Source organism: Caretta caretta, chromosome 15, assembly GCF_965140235.1.
Source record: "Caretta caretta isolate rCarCar2 chromosome 15, rCarCar1.hap1, whole genome shotgun sequence".
NCBI classification, from domain to species: domain Eukaryota; kingdom Metazoa; phylum Chordata; order Testudines; family Cheloniidae; genus Caretta; species Caretta caretta.
Window position 1 is genome coordinate 20,834,625 of NC_134220.1, and position 23,001 is coordinate 20,857,625.

The 23,001-nt window shown below is 41.0% G+C and overlaps 2 long non-coding RNA genes across 2 annotated transcripts in view; one reads left to right on the forward strand and one right to left on the reverse strand.

The window, feature by feature from the left end:
• Positions 1-23,001, forward strand: part of LOC142069314 (uncharacterized) — a 440,919-nt gene that overhangs the window by 80,795 nt on the left and 337,123 nt on the right. The window lies entirely within an intron of this gene.
• Positions 1-23,001, reverse strand: part of LOC125622990 (uncharacterized) — a 30,599-nt gene that overhangs the window by 7,075 nt on the left and 523 nt on the right. The window contains exons 2-3 of the long non-coding RNA XR_007352870.2: positions 12,609-12,777; positions 2,946-3,050 (exon numbers count right to left, since the gene is read on the reverse strand). This is a non-coding gene — a long non-coding RNA (uncharacterized LOC125622990). The remainder of the gene's footprint in view (positions 1-2,945; positions 3,051-12,608; positions 12,778-23,001) is intronic.

Genomic DNA, 23,001 nt, shown 5'->3' on the forward strand with positions numbered 1-23,001 from the left:
AGCCAGGTGGGTTGTGACCCTTCTTTCATAAGACATTACTCTGTCAATTTGCTTTCTAGGTGAAGGATTCTGTGTCTCTTTGCCCTCCAAGATATACCAGACCAATCCATTGTCTTTATGCATAAACAATACACTCTACCGCTGTTTGTTTCATCGTGTAGATTTCCTTTCTTGTGGATTTTGCCATCTCTCAGTTCACGCCTGGCTCAATATGTAAATAGGCATGCAGCTTGAGCTGTACAATGCACAGTACCCAAATAGCCAGACAGGGGTCCATTTCCTCTTGCCTGAAAAGAATATTTCCGAGGTACGTCATCTCCTGGTGACCTGCCTTAACTCCAAGACTTTAAGGGCATAATTTTCAGTATAAATACATAACTCCTTAAATATTATCCATGTACACATTTTGAAATGATTATGATGATCAGTGGGCTACTGGCTCTGAGTAGAAACCTTGCATGCCATCCCTCGATGAACTATTATGCAGCTATCCAACTCAGGGAATCTCTGTAAAACCCTATGTGCCACCTGTGTCCTCTTCTGGTTGGCATTAGAGTGTCACTGGATTGCACTCTACTCAGCCCTGCTTTGCCCCTTCACTGCTGTGCCACCATGTGTATCAATTTATACCACCATTTATGTCACCCCTGAATTTGACCCTACTATTCTTCTCTGTTACACCCATTTAACCCCATTGAAGTCAAATGGGGCTGAATGGGTGTACCTGAGTACAATTAGGCCAGCATGTTGAATAATGCATTAAGAAGAGAAACAATCTTATGTTCTTAATTTCACATCTTCCCTACTGAGAAACTGGGGATGTTTTCCACTGGAAGCACTGATCTTTGCTTTCTGTCAGGAATTAGGTAGTGCTGCTGTACATCTTTTAAAGGCAGTGCCCATGGGGATTCTGTACATGTAAGAAGAGCAGAGTATCTTTTGAAGATGGATTAAGGCAGAGAATTTAGGCCAAAGTATGTAATTAGTGGATAAAGTTTATATGAATCACTGTGATCTTTGGATAAAAGGTATCCGATAGGTGTCAATCATTCTGATTATATTGAGTGAAATAGTAGAGGTGGCGAACCAAAGGAAAGATCCATGGAGTTGTGTGGAGAACCTGGGACTCTGCTAAAGAGTCCTGGCTTTTTGGGGGTGCCCTTTGAACCCTCAGATTTCACCTCAGCTCTCAACTCCAAGACTAAAGGAAAGAGCCCCTTGCTTGGCTGGGGGAAGGGAAAAAACAAGGGGAAATAGGTTACCTTGCATAATGACTTAGCCACTCCCAGTCTCTATTCAAGCCTAAGTTATTATGCAAGGTAACCTATTTCCCCTTGTTTTTTCCTACCCCCCCACTTCCCCCCCTCCCCCGAGACGTTCTTGTTAAACCCTGGATTTGTGCTGGAAATGGCCCACCTTGATTATCATACACATTGTAAGGAGAGTGGTCATTTTAGATAAGCTATTACCAGCAGGAGAGTGGATTTGGGGGGGGGGGAGGAGGGTGAGAAAACCTGGATTTGTGCTGGAAATGGCCCAACTTGATTATCATACACATTGTAAGGAGAGTGATCACTTTAGATAAGCTATTATCAGCAGGAGAGTGGGGTGGGAAGAGGTATTTTTGTTCAAATAAATTTACAGGGGTAAGAGGTATTTTTTCATGCTTTGGGTGTATAAAAAGATCTTCTACACTGTCCACAGTATGCATCCGATGAAGTGAGCTGTAGCTCACAAAAGCTTATGCTCAAATAAATTGGTTAGTCTCTAAGGTGCCACAAGTACTCCTTTTCTTTTTGCGAATACAGACTAACACGGCTGTTACTCTGAAACCTATGATATCAGTAAGATTTTAAAAGGTTAGTGACAGATAAACCTCAATCGGGATGGAGGTTTTTCTTTGGATATACAGCCATGTGATAGGATACCCACTGCTCCAAACCGATGGAGTGTCCCTATTTCATCCTCTGAAGTTCAAGTCTCTCAAGTAACTGATGGGAAGGCTGTGGCCAAATCCATCACTGCAGCTTTAATGAAAAGTGAGTCCTGTCCTCCCATCCCCTCTTTTTTTTTAACCCAAATTTATAATATATATTTCCAATTTTATTGCAGAATACTACTGGGTAAGTTAGTTTCCAAACCCCAGATGTAATTTATAGTGCTTTTTGCATATTAATATTCCCCTCTTCAAGACAAATGGAAGGGAAGAAATTTCTTTATTCATAAAACTGACAGTTTTAAACCTAGCAGCCACCAGGATAATGTGCACTAAAGCAGATAAAGATAAGTGTCAAATGGGGGAGGGAAAAAGCTATAGCAATGAACATTGGAGGACCATGTGAACCTGCCAGTGAGACACACACACTTTTCTTTCCTTGCTCCTTTATCAGGATAAACACTGTTTGTATGTCTAGCGCAGGGGTGGGCAAACTTTTTGGGCCGAGGGCCACATCTGGGTGGGGAAATTGTATGCAGGGCTGGGGCAGGGGGTTGGGGGTGTGGGAGGGGGTGCAGTGTGCCGGAACGGGCTCAGGGCAAGGGATTGGGGCAGAGGAGGGGTGTGGGGTGTATGAGGGGGCTCAGGGAAGAGGGTTGGGGTGCAGGAGGGGCACAGACTGCGGGAGGGAGCTCAGGGCAGGGGGCTGGGGTGCAGGGTGCGGCAGGGGGCTCAGGGCAGTGATTTGGGGTGCACAGGGGTGTGGCAAGGGCTCAGGGCAGGGGGTTGGGTGCAGTAGGGGTACAAGGTGCAGGCAGGGGGCTCAGGGCAGGGGGTTGAGGTGCATGGGGGTGCGGGGCACAGCAGGGACTCAGGGCAGGAGGGGTACGAGGTGCAGGCAGGGGGCTCAGGGCAGGGGGCTGGGGTGCAGGAGGGGTTCAAGCTGCAGGCAGGGAGTTGTGGGGCGGGGGTGCAGGAGGGGTTCGGGCTTTGGCCCGGCGTCGCTTACCTAAAGCGGCTCCGGGGTGGCAGCGGCGTGCACCTGGCCCAGCCCCGGCCCCGGCTGGTGTTTTATTCAGAAAGCTGCGCAGCCCACTTTGGGGCACTTAAGATCCTGGAGAAAACGATAAAGAATAATTTAAAATATACAAGGAAATAACATCATAATAGCACAGCCTCCTGTAATCCAAAGAGATTAACAGGGCAGGGGGTTGTTTAGCTGCTGTATAGCACTTTTTTGTCCATACATGTCAAAGCACTTTACAAAGGATAGTAAGTATCATTGTCCCTGTTTTGCACATAGGGGAATTGAGGCATAGAGAGTTAATGTGACTTGCCTGAAGTCAAAGCTGAGAATAGAGCTTAGGTTTCCTGACTCCTGGGTCTACTTCCCAATGAGAGATCTGTTACAAAAATAAGGAGGGACGGTACAAAACATGGATCCAAAATGTTGTCATAACAGTGAACAGTCCTCTGAAATAAGATACAGTAGATACAGCAGTTAATGAGACGCTTTGTGTCATGGTGGGATTACTCACTGGGTTGACTTAGTAGAAGTACTCCATTGACTTGATGGCTTTTCGGTCATGAATAGCTGGTGTCACCCCCTAGGGCATAATCATTTCTTTTATGGGCAGGGAATAAGCAATATACGTTAGACTGCTATGTATCAGAATGAGACCATGCTTACAAAGCTTCTCTTCAAAAAGAAATGCAGGAATTTTTGTACACCATTCTGATAGATAAAGGTCTCGTTTTGTGATTTAGAGAGGAAATTATTGTTTCTGCTTAGTGCATGAGCTTGGAGTGTACACCACTGGGAGCCAGGGTTCATGTGTGAGGGTTCCTGCTTGCCCTGGTCTTGCGGTATTGGGCAGTTATACTCTAAAAAGTGAGTTGGTAAAAAGCAGCATGGTGTGTGTGTGTGTGTGGGGGGGGGGGGGGATTCCACATTATCTCTAGGAGACTCCATTTCAAATCAGGAACTCAGGAAATGCCATAGCAGACCAGGCCAACACTGCATATAGTCCAATATCTTGTCTGGTTTTGGCCAGTTCCAGATATTTGCAAGAAAGGTTTTAAACCCCTTATAATGGACATTTAAGCTGTAACATGCCCATGGGGAAGTTTCCACCTAACCTCAGGCAGCTAGCTTTTGTTGGCGTAAGCCTTGAACCACAAACATGTATATCCCTTATATATTTTTATCCCAATGAATGCCGCTGAGGATATTTGCATTATTCATACAAAGGGCTAATCCTTTTTTGATTCCTACTTGGGTCCTTGTCTCAATATCTTGTGGCTTTGAGTTCCACTGGGTAATTACATGTTGTGTTATGAGTTTTAAACGTGTCACCTTTTAATTTCATTGTGTTCCCCTTTATTTTCCTATTCTGAAAAAAGATGAACAAAAATGTACAAGAGACCTTTTCTCTACCTCTCTTATTTTATATGCCTCTGCTATGTCCCTTCTTAGTAATCAGCTGTCTAAACGAAATAGATCCAGTCTTTAAAATCTCACCTGATGTGGCAATCTTTCTAGGCCTGTAATAATTGCCATTGTCCTCTCTGGACAGCTTCTCTTTCAGTTATATCCTTTTTGAGATGAGTTACCTAGAACTTGACATGCTAGTCAAAGTGATGGTATAATATGGCCCATTGAGAAGCTATTTTCTCAGGATTTTCCAGTTGGCTGAAATTGAAAAGTAACTTTGTGTGAAAGCTTGGTCTGTTGAGATTTCCTTATTGATTTCTTCACTGTTAAAAGATTTAGGCTATGTCTACACAGCCCCACAGTTCGGACCAGGGGATTTGCAGCACACACTAGTGTGTTGCACAGTATCTCTCCCTTGTGGCCATTGTGGGTGCAAACTAAAAGGTACCTACTTCATATTAATATAGTCCTGTTTAAAGAGGACTAAATTAATGTGAACTTGGGTCCTTTGGTTCATGCCTGTTACATGCACACTGGGGAGTTACAACACAGCAATTTGCACTCCCAGAGTCTGAACTGTGGGGCCATGTAGACAAGCCCTATCAGACAGGCTTCCAAACTGTTGGCTGCTTTATCCAAACTGAACTTGTTGAACTTCACCTATCACTCCCCCAAAGAAACCTGCACTACCCGTTTCAGCATTTGTAGCCTAAAAAGAATTTAAAATCAAAATCTCCTTTTTAATCATAAAGTAAACAAATGCTAGAACTATTAACTAGAGCCGGGTGAACCAATTCAGATGATTTATGAACTTGTCCATCTGTTTGCACACAGCTCAAAATGAACTAACCTAAACTTTTGGGGTTTTAACCAGATTGATCCTCTGTCCATGCTGTGGTTTGTTCATCAGTTGTGTCAGAGATGATGCTTATCTGAGACTGTGAGCCAGCCATTCTAGAAACCTGTCATAGTTTCTTTTACAGTCACAGTCTGAAATAGTTACACAAATGAGGTGGTGTCCCTGATGTTCTGCTCCCAATTTCTGTTTCCTATTTAAGCGATGTAAATATTTCATGCTGAAACTTTCTTAGTTCATTTTTAATGTTATGAAAGCTGAATACAGATTAAAAGAACCAAGAGGATAACTCTTATTGTTAAATATTTAACAGAAATGCTTAATGTTTAAATACTTACGTTCTTCTGATTGTTAAACTATTTAAATAGGATGGAAACTGTCATGGATGGGTATAAACTGTTCAGAAAGGACAGGGAGGCCAGAAAAGGTGGGGGAGTTGCACTGTATGTAAGGGAGCAGTATGACTGCTCAGAGCTCAAGTATGAAACTGCAGAAAAACCTGAGAGTCTCTGGATTAAGTTTAGAAGCGTGAGCAACAAGGGTGATGTCGTGATGGGAGTCTGCTATAGACCACCGGACCAGGGGGATGAGGTGGACGAGGCTTTCTTCCGGCAACTCGCAGAAGCTACTAGATCGCACGCCCTGGTTCTCATGGGCGACTTCAATCATCCTGATATCTGCTGGGAGAGCAATACAGCGGTGCACAGACAATCCAGGAAGTTTTTGGAAAGTGTAGGGGACAATTTCCTGGTGCAAGTGCTGGAGAAACCAACTAGGGGCTGAGCTCTTCTTGACCTGCTGCTCACAAACCGGGAAGAATTAGTAGGGGAAGCAAAAGTGGATGGGAACCTGGGAGGCAGTGACCATGAGATGGTCGAGTTCAGGATCCTGACACAAGGAAGAAAGGAAAGCAGCAGAATACGGACCCTGGACTTCAGAAAAGCAGACTTTGACTCCCTCAGGGAACTGATGGGCAAGATCCCCTGGGAGAATAACATGAGGGGGAAAGGAGTCCAGGAGAGCTGGCTGTATTTTAAAGAATCCTTATTGAGGTTACAGGGACAAACCGTCCCAATGTGTAGAAAGAATAGTAAATATGGCAGGCGACCAGCTTGGCTTAACAGTGAAATCCTTGCTGATCTTAAACACAAAAAAGAGGCTTATAAGAAGTGGAAGATTGGACAAATGACCAGGGATGAGTATATAAATATTGCTCGGGCATGTAAGAATGAAATCAGGAAGGCTAAATCATACCTGGAGTTGCAGCTAGTGAGGGATGTTAAGAGTAACAAGAAGGGTTTCTTCAGGTATGTTGGCAATAAGAAGAAAGCCAGGGAAAGTGTGGGCCCCTTACTGAATGAGGGAGGCAACCTAGTGACAGAGGATGTGGAAAAAGCTAATGTACTCAATGCTTTTTTTGCCTCTGTCTTCACTAACAAGGTCAGCTCCCAGACTACTGCACTGGGCAGCACAGCATGGGGAGGAGGTGGCCAGCCCTCTGTGGAGGAAGAAATGGTTCAGGACTATTTAGAAAAACTGGACATGCACAAGTCCATGGGGCCAGATGCGTTGCATCCGAGAGTGCTAAAGGAATTGGCGGATGTGATTGCAGAGCCATTGGACATTATCTTTGAAAAATCATGGCGATTGGGGGAAGTCCTGAAAGATTGGAAAAAGGCTAAAGTAGTGCCCATCTTTGAAAAAGGGAAGAAGGAGGATCCTGGGAACTACAGGCTGGTCAGCCTCACCTCAGTCCCCGGAAAAATCATGGAGCATGTCCTCAAGGACTCAATTCTGAAGCACTTAGACGAGAGGAAAGTGATCAGGAACAGTTAGCATAGATTCACCAAGGGAAAGTCATGCCTGACTAATCTAATTGCCTTCTATGATGAGATAACTGGTTCTGTGGATGAAGGGAAAGCAGTGGACGTGTTATTCCTCGACTTTAGCAAAGCTTTTGACACGGTCTCCCACAGTATTCTTGTCAGCAAGTTAAAAAAGTATGGGCTGGATGGATGCACTACAAGGTGGGTAGAAAGTTGGCTAGATTGTCGGGCTCAAAGGGTAGTGATCAATGGCTCCATGTCTAGTTGGCAGCCGGTATCTAGTGCCCCAAAGGTCGGTCCTGGGGCCGGTTTTGTTCAATATCTTCATTAATGATCTGGAGGATGGTGTGGATTGCACCCTCAGCAAGTTTGCGGATGACACTAAACTGGGAGGAGTGGTAGATACACTGGAGGGTAGGGATAGGATATAGAGGGCCCTAGACAAATTGGAGGATTGGGCCAAAAGAAATCTGATGAGGTTCAAGTGCGGAGTCCTGCACTTAGGACGGAAGAATCCAATGCACCGCTACAGACTAGGGACCGAATGGCTAAGCAGCAGTTCTGCAGAGAAGGACCTAGGGGTGACAGTGGACGAGAAGCTGGGTATGAGTCAACAGTGTGCCCTTGTTGCCAAGAAGGCCAATGGCATTTTCGGGTGTATAAGTAGGGGCATTGCCAGCAGATCGAGAGATGTGATCGTTCCCCTCTATTCGACACTGGTGAGGCCTCATCTGGAGTACTGTGTCCAGTTCTGGCCCAACACTACAAGAAGGATGCGGAGAAATTGGAGAGCGTCCAGTGAAGGGCAACAAAAATGATTAGGGGTCTGGAACACATGACTTATGAGGAGAGGCTGAGGGAACTGGGATTGTTTAGTCTGCAGAAGAGAAGAATGAGGGGGGATTTGATAGCTGCTTTTAACTACCTGAAAGGTGGATCCAAAGAGGATGGATCTAGACTATTCTCAGTGGTAGCAGATGACAGGACAAGGAGTAATGGTCTCAAGCTGCAGTGTGGGAGATTTAGGTTGGATATTAGGAAAAACTTTTTCACTAGGAGGGTGGTGAAACACTGGAATGCATTACCTACGGAGGTGGTGGAATCCCCTTCCTTAGAAGTTTTTAAGGTCAGGCTTGACAAAGCCCTGGCTGGGATGATTTAGTTGGGATTGGTCCTGCTTTGGGCAGGGGATTGGACTAGATGGCCTCCAGAGGTCCCTTCCAACTCTGTTATTCTATGATTCTAATGCAGGTGTCACAAATGATATCAGTTTTCAACCACAACTTCAGAAAAACATGTGTAACTAAATATCTTGGGCCTGATTCTCCACTACCTTAACCTTAGTCATTTAGACTCCAGTTCAGCAAAACACATAAGCCTCTGTTTAAAAGTCCCACTGAAGTCAAAGGCCCAAGTCAAATATTGAAAAGTATTGTTCATCTTAAAGCCAATGGGTCTTAAGCACATACTTCAAAGTAGGCACATGCTTAAGTGCTTTGCTGAGTTGGAGCCTTGCATCTGTGCAAAATGAGTATAAAATGTTATCAAATCAGAATTCTCCACCCATTAGCATTTTAGCATTTTATACCCACTTTATGTATATGTAAAAGACCATCCAAGGTGCAAGGCAATGGAGAATCAGGGTCTTTTTAAAAAAATATTTGGTGAATAGTACTTTAAAGTGTGAAACTTGCACACTTCAGAAATGGGTAAAATGGGCGCTATTCTCCTTTTAAATAGGTTTTTCTCCATGTACTTTTCTATAGCTTCTATCATTCAGAAAGATACTTTTGTGGTAAGATCATCTTACTTCTTCTAAGAACTTTATATTTTCCCAATTAGAGAGAGAGAGATTTGCCACTGTGGATTTGATGCCACTTCATTTTCAGCCTGATACTGCCTTCCCAGCAAAACTGAAACTACCAGTGAACTCAGGGAACAGCTTTAATTTCCAAACAAAATCCAGGCAGAGCCCAGCATTTCCTATTACTTGGAAGAACCTTTTATATCCTACTTTAATAAATGCAGTTTCTGCCCAAGAGCCAAAGATTTCAGCAGCTATGTAGAGAGAGACAATAGGCCTATATGGGTGAATTTGGCTTAATTATGGCTTTAAGTTTTCCTCACTATGAGAGAATTATCCAAGGTTGAGAAGCATTTTATTACTTAGGTTCTCATTTTGTTTATCATTTATGTTTATCATTTACTAGGCGTGCTAAATTTAAAACACTTGGACTAAACTTCACAACAAGAGAGCAAAAATGGTGACTTTTCAGTGGAAAGTTATTTTATGCATTTAACCTTATGAAACCAGTCTCCATTATACAACCTTTTCCTTTTCTTGTGTCATTTTAGTAGGCCATGATATTTTAGACAAGAAACAAATATGCAATCAGAAACATAGAGGTACCAAATGTTGGTAGTTTCTTCAGTAGAATGGCTACTTTAATTGAGCTTAACTTAATCATAACCACTCCTAAGAATAGATGCTGCTTTTATGCCTGTACCTATAGAGTGTACATCTATGGTTTGAGGATGCAGTTAAAATCCAGTACTTTCTCTCAGCTCCCATCTTCAGATTCTCATCATCCTGCAGTCTCTACCATCTCTATCCGTTATCCTATTTATCCCTGCTGCAATGAAATAGGCTGTCATAAATATAAAGGGAAGGGTAACCATCTTTCTGTATACAAAACTATAAAATCCCTCCTGGCCAGAGGCAAAACACTTTCACCTATAAAGGGTTAAGAAGCTAAGATAACCTCGCTGGCACCTGACCAAAATAACCAATGAGGAGACAAGTTACTTTCAAAGCTGAAGGTGGGGGAGGAAACAAAGGTTCTGTCTGTGTGTGTGATGCTTTTGCCGGGACCAGAGCATGAATGCAGGTCAGAACTCCTATAAACAGTTAGTAAGCAATCTAGCTAGATATGCGTTAGATTCTGTTTTGTTTAAATGGTTGATAAAATAAGTTGTGCTGAATGGGATGTATATTCCTGTTTTTGTGTCTTTTTGTAACGTAAGGTTTTGCCTAGAGGGATTCTCTATGTTTTGAATCTGATTACCCTGTAAGGTATTTACCATCCTGATTTTACAGAGGTGATTCTTTTACTTTTTCTTTAACTAAAACTCTCTTTTAAGAACCTGATTGCTTTTTCATTGTTCTTAAGATCCAAGAGTTTGGGTCTGTGTTCACCTATGCAAATTGGTGAGGATTTTTATCAAGCCTTCCCCAGGAAAGGGGGTGTAGGACTTGGGGGGGGGGATATTTGGAGGGAAGATGTCTCCAAGTGGTCTCTTTCCCTGTTCTTTGTTTAACACACTTGGTGGTGGCAGCATAAGGTCCAAGGACAAAAGGTAAAAGTTTGTACCTTGGGGAAGTTTTAACCTAAGCTGGTAAGAATAATCTTAGGGGGTCTTTCATGCAGGTCCCCACATCTGTACCCTAGATTTCGGAGTGGGGAAGGTACCTTGACATAGGCTCAGGAACTTCTTTGAAATTATTGCATCCCTTAATCATGTCTTTTCTTAATCTGAAAAAAGTAAAGCAACCTCGGTCCTATTTTTCTTATCATCTCGACAAAGGACAAATCTTTCCTCCTCTTCTTCCAGAATTGTTCAAATAAGCTACATCTGTTACGAAACTATTATGACTGACCAGAGGACAGTCATTAAAAATACATGGCACATTACAATGCATCATTTATACTTAATATGTGCAGTAGAGTGATCACTTAAATATTTTACTTTGCCACATTTACCTACTGCAGTTACTTATCAAGTGTTTCCTCTTGGAACCACATTATGAAAGCAAAGCTTTCTCTCTCTCCGTCCCTTCACCCCACACCACTAATAAACCATTTGGCAGACGTTTCAGTATCCCCTTTTCTCTTTTTTAGTTTAATCTTCTCTTTCTGATTTCTCTCATTAAATCTCCTCTCAAGGCATTTCAAAATGTTGCTGTGTATTTTTAAGCAAACTTTAACGTCTGGTAGAATTACCACTGTGCTTTCTAGTGAAATGTTCAGAAAGTTTGGACATAAAACTTATTTATGGCAGTGGGTATGAGGTCCTTCCCATCTGTTTTGTATAATATTCTTCAAAGACTCATAAAGAAAAACCACAGCAGTACAAAATTAGGACTTAATAATAAAATTATCTTTGATCTCATTGGCCATTTGAAATGCTTCCGTAATTAAGGAGTAATATTCATTATTGTGCAATGTACAAAGCACTCAGTAGCTCTCTCTTGAGCTTACTTATAAGCAGAGGTCAGTTTGATCTACTTCACTGTGATATGCTATCCTGACACGCTTGTATAGAAGTCCTGTATTTCTTCAGAGAGTTTCTAGTCTTTCTGTTTATAAAGAAAGCCCTCCAACTATGTCCTAGTGTAGCACTTGTTTTCAGGCTGCATATATACTGGAACGATGGTTTTAAATAAAGTGTGAAAAGTGTGATTTATCTTAGCATTAAACTAGAAGCGATAAAGTGATGAAGTGAGCTGTAGCTCACGAAAGCTCATGCTCAAATAAATTGGTTAGTCTCTAAGGTGCCACAAGTCCTCCTTTTCTTTTTGCGAATACAGACTAACACGGCTGTTCCTCTGAAAAGTAACCTATGATACCTTCAGCAAAAACATCCAAGCATTGAAATTGAGGTGGAACTTGAAACTGGTACCATCACTTTCTGTCCCTGTTTTGACCCTGGTTAAACACCTGAAAACTACAAAGACAGGTTGTTTTTGCAAACACCAAAAGCATGAAAACTTCTGCTTTTTTATAATAGAAGTAAATACAAATGGATTGCAAAAATGGTCCAATCAAAAGTTAATTTTCAAACTTGAATGGATATTCAAGAAAAATCTTTTCATCTTTGCCCAGCTGGTTGCGTCATTGGCTGACTAAGTGTTTTGTACAGCAGCTAGCATATGGAGCCCTGATCTTGACTGGGGCTTTTGAATACTAGCAAAAGAACTAGCAATCCATAATAATAAGCAGCAGTAAACAGATTTGCTGTAACCTTGTTGGTCTCTCCGATTATAACAATGGGATCATATGATACAGAGATAAAGGAACTACCATGCTGGATCAGACCAGGGGTCCCTCTATTCCAGTTTTTTGTCTCTGTTAGACAGCTGCTTTAGGGATAGGTGCAAAAAACCCTGCAGTAGGCAAGTGTCACAAAATTATTGCTAACCATCTATCTTTCCATTACAAGTGCTAGTCTGAACAAATGTGTTCACAAAACAACAGGTGGTCCTTGTGGTATAGAAATAACTGTTAGAGCCTGTAAATACAGTACACAAAGCCTGTTTTTCTTGTTTACACTATACCAGTGCCTACTGGCCAGTAGAGAGGAAACAGATGCCTGTCAAGTTATTTCTCCTGTCAGCCTTGCTTTTTATAACCATATCACTTTCTGTTGTAAAAATACCATAAAGACCTGTTATAGTATAGCATGTCTCAGTATAATTTAAAAGCAGAGCTCTTGCAGCTCTAGTAGGAAAGGAGCATTCAGCATGCCACAGTGCAAAAATACAAATGTTGTTATTACAATGCAAGGAGAGTGTGTAGCCGGTGGTTCGTTCTCCCTTAAAGAGTCACATCATAGGATATTGTCCTTCCGTCCCATGGATGACATCCTTCCTCTGAGCTCTCCTAACTAAAGTGTGGACAGGTCAATGATGTATCAGTTATGCCAGTAGCTTGTCCATAGACGTGGTCTGAAAAAGGAAGAATATAGAATAACTGTCTTATAACAGCAATAGATTACAGTCCTCCTTTGGCAAAGCACCTAAGTACTTAAATCCAGTTGACCACTAGGTGCTACCTCAATATTAATAGTAAGAAGATACCATGTGACTTAGATGACTCCTACAGCAGAAGCTGCTGCAATGTTTCGGGCCCTTTAGGAGCCTCCAGGGGGATGTCATGGCGTCAAACTTGCTACTAGATGTGGGCTCTATAAAGCCATGGTTATACTAACTCCATGGACAGCAGTGAAAAATGGGCACTGAGGAAGGGTGAAGAGCAGCAGATTGACATTTTTGATTCTCATCATCTTTGTCAGTTGCTCCATGTTAAGTGGCAGGATAGGATCAGCAAATGAGAATGTTCGCAGCCAAGCCCAGCAATCACCTCCATCAGCACTGGTTTGGTTTCAGGGGCTTTCTTGGTTCAGACGTATTAGAATGGAAGACCAACCAATTCCAAAGCTCATTTACCAAGGAATGCTGCTACATGACTGGCAATCACGTGGGCACCAAAGCTTCAGTGGTGAGATAAGATCGCCAGTGACTGACATAAACTGAATACCCATCCAGACCCCTTAAGGATCTAGCTAGAGATCAATCTGGGTGGTGCTCCATCTGCAAGGAGGCTGAGTCCCTTTGGGATTTGCCATGAAGATAATCTGATGACCAGTCACACATTGAATAACACTAGCAAATAGCCAAACTGAGTCTCCCATACTCTGAAAATTATTTGTCCAAATTAGCATGCATAAAATTCACCCCATGGACAGGGCCAGCACAGGGTTTATGCACTCCTTAAATTTCTATTAAAGCCATTTTTGGTGAATTTAGGTGGTGCGTATAGACCATGCCCTAGCCCTCTGCACAGGGACAAATTTCACCCAAGTGAACACTTACAAATTACAAATACATGTGAAGGCAATCCAGATTGCTTAGAGAACCATTTACAAACCCCAAAGGGATTACATTTATCATGGAGAGAGTATCATGACAAATGGCGTGGTCAGCTCTGCATATAATCTGTTAACCAAATATAAAATTATCACTATTGGTCATGATAGGCTGAAAAATACTGACAAGAATTCAATTCTGCTATTTGCCTGACTAAAGCAAATTGACGACTCCAGTTGTAAGACATAATTAATCAACTAGTAGGGCTTCAAGAGTAGTTATTTCTAGAAGGTAGAAATGGTAGAAGGTCAGCCCTGTTGAAAAATACATTCTGTGTCTTGTTGCGTTGATGCTATTCCCCTCAAATGATGCTTTATTAGAAAAGATTAAAGGCTGAGAGGCTGCAGGGTTGTTTTTGTGTGCTGCCTTGGGGGAAAAGTAGATTAAAACAAATCTGATAGGTTGCATACTGCAGGTTGAGTGGTGTTGTATTTATTCTATTTCCACATTATCAAGATGAAAAGATATTAGCTTTGTCAGTTCTGCTTCTTTATCCCAGTCAGAATGGAGCAATTCATCTATTGACAGGCTTACAGAGAATTGTAAGGTCTCTACACAAAATAGAGCAAATCATAGAAACTCAGCCACTGTGCATAAGTTGGATTTACATGTGGCATGAAGGAAAGAATGGATAATGCTCTTGGGGGAAAGTATTATCAATCATATTGTACATACAGTGCACAATACACTATTTCTTGAGTGACTGTGACATATTGTGTACTATTTTGGTAAAAATATATATGCATGGTTAACCAAATTTCAATAGTGCAGTGGATATGTATTATAAAGCAGACAATTTATGGCTCCACACCATACATTCTTACCACTAATATTTATTGTTGTACACAGAAAGTATATTTGGCAATGCACAGGACACAGTGAATGGGTTTTAAAATAAAGCACGTGCTTAAGCGCTGTGTTTTGAATCTGGGCCTAAATCCATAGTAACTCAGTTGAAGCTGATGCAGGTACATGAGCCTAAAACAAGAGTGAGAGGAGACCCATGACCCATATGCTGTTTAACTTTAATTATTGCTTTTTGACTCGTTCACTTGTTATATTCTACTCAAATATAACAAAGAAGCTACTCTGACACAGAAGCAATTGTGTCATCGTTTTAAAAAATAATCGGTTTAAGGAATACTTTTTGCCAGTTATCAGCTGTTTTCAGTTCTCGAGCTACGTGTTTGTTATAACCCTCTTGTCTGTAAATTTACCTTCATGGATAATTTATTCCCATCAGGTAGGGGTTTTATTCCCTTAGACAGTTTTAAAATGATCTTTCTGGAAAAACAAAGAAAATGAAAATGGGTTGATTGATGGTTAACATTGGGATTTTCAGAAATGCTTCTGTGACTTAGGAGCTGGGAGTCCCACTGAAAGTCAAAGGAACATCTGCTCCTATATCACTTAGGTGCTTTTGAAAATCCCACCTTCAGGTCCTGACTCAGCAGAGCACTTAAGCACATGCTTAACTCCATTCATGCTTAAGTGTTTTGCTGAGGATCTTCCCCAAGAAATGCTGTTCTTATCAGAAGAGTATTTCTGGCATGTACCAGTGCTGAGAATCTTACAAGGAAATCTGTACTCCTAAGATCTCCAGGACTGACTGGTAAAATCAGGAAGTTGAGATAATATTTGAATAAGCATCCTGTGCTTTGGGTCGTGACTCTAACTGAATCTGCACTTCAGAACTTTTGGGATTCATCCATCTGTGCAGTAGAACGTGTCAGGAAGACAAAAACCCATTCAAGTATATGTGAAATGTTGACTTACAACTAAAAAGGCTTCTGGGAACACTTGAGAGAGATCCAGATAATTAAAGAAACTATAAGCTTTTTAGTATTGCTTGTAGTAATAAGTAATAATGGTCATTTTTTGTATTGAAATGAGATGATTGATGCCTTTGGCCAGTAATGAAAAATGAAGACTAGAAAATATGAAATCAATTACTTTTGTTACTGTTGTGTTAAATGTGATGCCACCAGAAAGGTTGCTTTGCATTCATAAAGCATCCAAACTCTCCTCTCAGAAGAACCTCAATTATTTTAGCTGTATGTTCTACACCTTTGCTTTTCAAAAGCTAAAATTTTTGATTGCAGTAATAGTGCAATTTACTATAAACCTCTTTTTCATTCTAGGCTATAATTCGTCAGCATCAATATGTATTAATTCTTTGAAGGTCATACGTTTCAATAATACTTACAACTTATGCATAGTGTACAAATTACTTTAATCAGAGATGTGTGAAGCAAGTGCATAGAGCACTGAAAGCAGTTTCATCTCTTGTCTTTCTCTTTTCACTTCTCTATTTTTTTAAATAAACGCTTCAAGAACAAAAAAATTGTTTTGTGTACTGTGCACTACAAAAAAGAGAAATACTGTCTCTGGAGACAACTATTGATTCATTCCCATAGTACAGTGATAATAATCAGAAAGCTAAAACCAAATAGTGGTGTCAACCTCCCATGAAAATATGGTTCTGTATGTGAGTCCTTCAGAATTTTTGGAATGTAAACTGTATGCAAGGCTCTGTATCATTCTGACATACAGTTCATTTGGCATATTCTAGCTTCTGCTCTGCAATTGATTTCTGAAGGGTTTAGAATACAACCCAAAGGGCTGAATTTCTCTGCCATGCTTCAAACTCACTGGGAGAACAGTAGAGAGTGACCTTGTCAGCTGTCTTTTAACCTTTAGATTAAATTCACTCTCCTAGTTATTTTTAATGTATCTTGATCCATGTTATCAAAGTAATTTAGTTTCTTTTTTAATTCTCACATATTGCTGCCCTCACATCTATTACTCAGATGCTGTTATGTTAAGTACTAGTGTGGCAGACGCAATTACTATGCAATCAACCAAAGCATGGCTGTGCTCCAACATTATGACTGTTGTACCTAATACCTTGTATTAAGGGCCAAATTCTGGCATTCTTTCAGCACATGTTAATTATGACAATTGTGAGTCTGTGTTCTACCAGCCTTGGTCCCAAGTATGGTATTGTATATTGTGGCCAGCCCTGCCCCATGTACAATATGCCTGTGCAGATTACTCCTGATAGGTGCAGGTGGAAACCAAATAGAGTAGTGGCACATGGGCTTTGATCAATGGATTCATGTCTTAAAACGTGCAGACTTCCAGTCTGTCCCAGAATGTCCTTTTGCAGCTTCATTTGAAGAACACCTGTGGAAGGGTTGCATAACCATCTCATGGGTCCAACACTTCTTCCCTGTTGTATTTTGTTTTGCAGTGTCTGGATGTAATAAGACCTACAGCATTAACATTTTAAATGCCTTCCACCACTTCCCCCAGGTTTCCCCCTTATGCCAGCTTTACACATATGCAATTTGCAGACAGAATCTGGCTCATGGTGTTTCTGTGTTATCTTATGAAACTTTCTGTCCTAACAGGCCCAGGAGTGTAGTGATCATGACAACAATCAAATAGAGAACCATAGGAGGCATCGCTCTCAAAGGGAAAATCTTCTGCATTTAATTAGCAGCTCTGTATCAGAATTAGTTAAGATCAGGCTTTCTCAAACATGCTGAGGACTCAATATTCCCTACCTCTGATTAGATCCCCACTGTTCTCAACAGCATCTAGCATACTGAGCTAGAGAAACTCACAGCACTTTGCTATTAATCACTGACATGGTTTGTAGCTCCACGACTGAAAGTCTCTCTTAAGAGCACGAGGCTGTGCACATGTACCCCTTAGTATTAGAAATCATCAGAGTGGCTATGTTCTTCATTAACTGAACTAGTTTAAATTCAGTCACCATCATTTATGTAATGTCTTACATTGGCCACTGTACTTAAATTTTATTAAACCGAACCTATTTACTTCACTATGTTACATTGGTGCGTGAGGTAAGAGGATGACAGGAATACCCACAATGGAGCAGGCCAGAGGGTCTTTTCAGAGAAAGCTACTATAGAAGCTCTGGATTTAAACCCTTTTCCTAATTATCTAAACAACTCACGGGACCTCTCTTTTACACCTTCCTACATAATTGGTACCAACGTATACCATGACCACAAGCTCCTCCCACTCCTCTAGATGTCTTGTGAGATCCACAACATGATGTTTTGGGGATCCCCCAGACCAGTAGGGCTTCTGTCACCGCCTGCCTTGTAACCTCAGGTGCCTTTATGCTCTGCAACTTTGGTTCAGAGCTCTGACATGAGTAGTCTGCTCACAAATACAAGGTCTCACCTGGACTTCCACCAGCCTCATTATTCCTTGCAGGGGGACTCCAACAGCTCTTCCAGTCCCAGGTCTCACCAAATCCACCCACTCCAAGTTCTTAGCTACCAGGCACTCTGACTTTTCCCCTCTGGTTCATCACCAGAAAGGCACGAAACCAGCCCTGCAGACATCAGCTTGCTTTGGCACATACACTTCATACCATTTGCACAACAGAGACCTACTTGGGGTAAATAAACAAAAAGGTCTATTTAATAGAAAAATCACAGATTCAAAGATGAAACATTTGTTGCCTTTTCCTGTGTTGTTCAGTGGATAATTACCTTCATCTGGCTTTATGCAAACACCTGACTTGGAAGTGCCCCCTTACTGCTTCGGGGTATAATTCAAATTGTACCTCAGATTGTAAGGCTATGTTTTAGTCATGGGTATTTTTAGTAAAAGTCATGGACAGGTCATGGGCAGTAAACAAAAATTCATTGTCCATGACCCGTCCATGACTTTTATTATATTCCCCTGACTAAAACTTGGGGCAGGGTGCGTTGGGGGGGTGGGGGCGGCCCAGGGGATGCCACAAGTGCTCATGGGGTAAGGGTGCGGCACAGCCTAGGGAGGGATGCCGTGGGTGCTGGCGGGGGGTTGGTGGTGCAGACTCCCTACCCAGCTTCTGGGAAATAATGACCTCCAGCTCCTAGCTCCACGTGCTGCCTCTGCTCCGCCCCAAGCCCCAGTTCTGCAGCTCCCATTGGCTGGGAACCACGGAATCCGTGACTTCCGTGACCAACACAGAGCCTTAGTTATGAGCACAGTTTTCTATATACAGAAATATATAGATTCATAACTACAGTCTGTATATGTATCTCATGATCATCAAGTTCAGAACATTACAAGCTTTCATAAAAGACCTTACTCAACATATTTTTGTACACAATAACGTATACAACTAGTTGATTCAATTGCTTATTCTTTGGGATTCAGACCTGCTGTTCTCTCCTGGGGGTGTCAGGACTTTGACTGTCAGACACGAGCTTCCTACGTTGCTGGAAAATCACCAAACAGTTGTGCACAGACTCAGTGTTGGACTAATATGGTAAAGAGCCACTCTGTCCAAGAAGGAGAATGTAATTAGAGAGAGTTTGCATTGGCAAGTGTGTGAATGTAGTGACCATTGCTAGGTTGGGTGCATAAATGCCCAGCTAAATCCCTGACCCTAGGTCCTGCCCTATCACAAATTTTTATAGCATCTATCACATGGGAGTTGAATAGTGGCTACTCTAGAGTTTGAGGCAGGGAGCCAGACTACGGCAGAAAACCTCCGATAACATTATGATGACACTGTTATTGAACTCTAATATAGATATTTTCTGTCAAATCTTGGCTGATCTTAACATAAAATGGGAAATACAGCTGGGAGAGCTTTGCTGTTAAATCGATGAGTATCAAAGTGGGGAAGAAGATGCATTTATTTTACTTTGACTTTATTTTCTCATTTTCCTGAGTGGTCAGTGCCCTATAATGGCAGAACCACTGCTGAATTGTATTGAAGTCTTCACCGCAGAACCAGCATAATAGCAGCAGGATAGGCTGTGTTGTTTCCTGACTTGTGTGCAAATGATTGCTGCTCTCAGAATTTGGATAGCTGATGATGCATACAGAAGTAAAAACACACCTTGATTTTCAAGACAACAGATGGAGCTTGCAATAGAGAATTTGTTTGTCAGATGGACAAATCTGTCTGATAGACAGCACTCCTTGACAATATTGCTTGTCAGATACAAAAATGTTTTTTAGACATGTAAGCAAAATGTTTTTTATATTAAATTCTCAGAGAGAAAATAAAATATAGAACCCTATAGGGTAATTCTTTCCAATCCCATTCTTTAATCAGAAATACTGGAAGGGCATGAAATATGTGTAACAAGAGAAGAAAAGGGGAAAACTTGATCTTTTTGCATTTCAACCCGATTCAGAACCATAGTTCTGAATTTTCTGCATTTTACTAATGTTTAAATCAAAAGGGGCCCCTTTTCTATCACATGGGCAAAGTGAATTACTATGTTGCCAATTGAGCTAGATGCAAAATACTTTCAGCAGTTATTCATTTTAATTTTTAAGTGAATTAATTGTGGGCATATTCCTTCCAGTTTTCTTTCCACTTTTGAACATTTCATTCTTACTGACACAAATGATTCTGGAATTTGAATTTTAAAGATCCGTGTGCAAATATTCAGAGAAACTGTATTTTAGGCCCCAATTCGCAAGCCCTTGTGCATATACTTAACTTTATACACCAGTGAAGTCAATGGGACTACTCACAGGAGTAAAGTTACACAAGTGTTTACAGCATCTGGGTCTTAAATTTGTACATACACATATTCACCTCTGAAATGCTTACTTATCCTCTGGACCTAATTGTGAGCTAGTTGAAGTCAATGGAAAGACTTTAATAGACATTGATGATTAATCTAATAAGTACAACTTGAAGGGCAAACACAAATAAAATAAAATCCGTGCAGAGAACTATTTATAAACAATTCATAGATAGAATTTTTTTAAAATGTGTCATAACTTCAAATAAGAAATTCAAGGAAATCAAAGTTTGCTTGCAGATATTCCAGGAGCAGAAAAAGAAGTAAACTGTATTTCATAAATTATTTGTTGCAAAGTATGTATTTGTTCATTGCAAATCCACAACATGAAGAATTATTCCCTTTGCTCCATCTTTATACTTTGACATTAAAAATAGTTGCTGATTTTAAAAACCTTTCAAAAATTCTTTTTATTGATTTTAATTTTACTCCTAAGGGATAGTTTTCAGTATTGACCTTTGATTTAAAAATAGCTTTGCAATTTCATTTTAAATTAAGCTTCTCTGAGGTATATTTTTCTGTTTAATGTAAGTAACTAACTTAGTTGTATGCTTTTAAAGGGATTTACAGTGGTAGATCATATTTTTCCTGGGTCTTATATATCTTGGGATTAGGACATTCTCATTTATAAAAATAACTCACTTTTACAAGGCTGTTCAGTGCATTGGGTTCTATGTACTGTAGCTTGAGTTAAATTACCTGCAGATAATAGTCTTGTTAGATTCCTTGGGTTTTAACCCTATATAATTGGAGCCCATCATAATTGATCAGGACTTCACTGTGAACTGTGCTTTATTCACAGATTTCAAGAGGTTGCTTGATCTTGGGCATGAAGGGGAATTGTTTCAAGGATTTTGAGCTTGCAAATATTTGTCACAATCTATGGGGCACCAAAATAGTTGCAAGAAAATGTAAACAGAAAATTATCTTCTAATACTAATTAGCTTCTAATAATTCTAAAGTATGCTATTCCTCTAATGAATAGGGGAATTACACCCTACAGGTGTTACCATGGTAACCCATGTAAATTATGACTAAGCAAAAACGTACTGCTTGAATGCAAAAGTGAAAACAAAATTGCAAAGGGAGAGTCCAACTACCAGGGCTTGATTTCAATAACGTGTACATATACAATACACTATCTCAGTTTTTGGATATCCATGTATATAAAGCCAAACGTTTGTCACTAATACTGCTTTAAAAGCCAATCCTGCAAATGCTTATTCCTATTGGGATCCAGGAAGTGGGCGGGCAGAAGCTCGCACACTGCTAAAGGATCCCCCCCCCAGCCTAAGGGGGGATCCACAGGACCTGGAAGCCAAGTGATTTCGTGGGACAACTAATAAAATAACAGGAACAGAAGTGCGGTCAAAGGGTCAAACGAAGGGAATCTGATTGATGCTTATTACCAGGCACAGTGGTCAGTCTCAGGACTACTCCTGTCCTGTTCAATGGCCCTTAGAGGTTAAATGAGAACCTCAGTGGAGGGTCGCTCTGCTTTGCAGACTCCATGCTTGGGATCAGAGTGTCTCTCTCCTTGCTTTGTTGGTGGAAAGTGGACACAGGTGACTAGGTAGCACAGGCTGGGTTATAGATGCTGTATTATCAACTCAAAAATGGCTTTAATGGGATTTTGCCTGAGTAAGGTTTAGACATGCAGTTCTATTTCAATGTAGCAATTGTTGAATTGTTTTTCACTTACAATGCCTGTCTTAGGAAGTAAAATTGATTGACTGCCTATTATATAATATTGTCTAAATACTACATCCTCTGAACTTATTTCATGTGATCACAAAAGGGGATGAATTTTCTTATTTGAGATGACTTACCAGGCTGAGAAATGCCATTAAATATGAAATTTGTTAGCTACCTTTTCTCATTTAAATGATCCCCAATAAATGCTGGACCAGGTGTTTCCACACAGGATGAAATGGTTCAGTAAGAAAGATCGCATCGTCTAAAGGCAAAATTTTGTGTCTCTGCAGTGGGGTCCAGCACAAGTCCCTCCTAATCTGTCATAGGGCCTGTCTGGATCCTCTGCACACAACAGTGAATTTCAACCAGTATGAGCAATTTCCACTGAAGTCAATGGGAGTTGTTCACTGCCAGCCTCAGGCAACCAGGACACTACAGTGCAGTTTCTGGTGTCTTTGGGGATCTTGGTTATGTTATGGAGTTTCTGTTTAACACAAAATACACTGTTTCAAGCATTCACTGCAATTGATTTCCATGTGTCACACCTGTCAGCACTGTAATAAAAGGTTGGCCACTTATTGCAAAGGTTTGCTAAATGTTCCTTACAGATTCAAAGCACAATCTGAATGTCCTCATGTACGCATAGATATAATAGTGATGGATCATTCTTATATACCACCTTCCATCTCAGGTTCAGAAAATACTTTCTGTCCTCACTATTGTACAGATGGGGAAACTGAGGTGCAGAGCTGCTAAGGGACTTGTCCAAGATCCCACAGCATGTCAGTATCAGGTATAGTATCCGGAGGTGAAACCCTGGTCCCAATGAAAAATTTCCACTGACTTCAGTGGGCCAGGATTTCACCACAGAGCTTTCTGACTTTGAACCCTGTTCTTGAACCAGGAGCCCTCTCTCTGCCCCCTATATATTCTGAAGAAAGAGCTCAGTTTCCATTTCCAAATTTGGAAT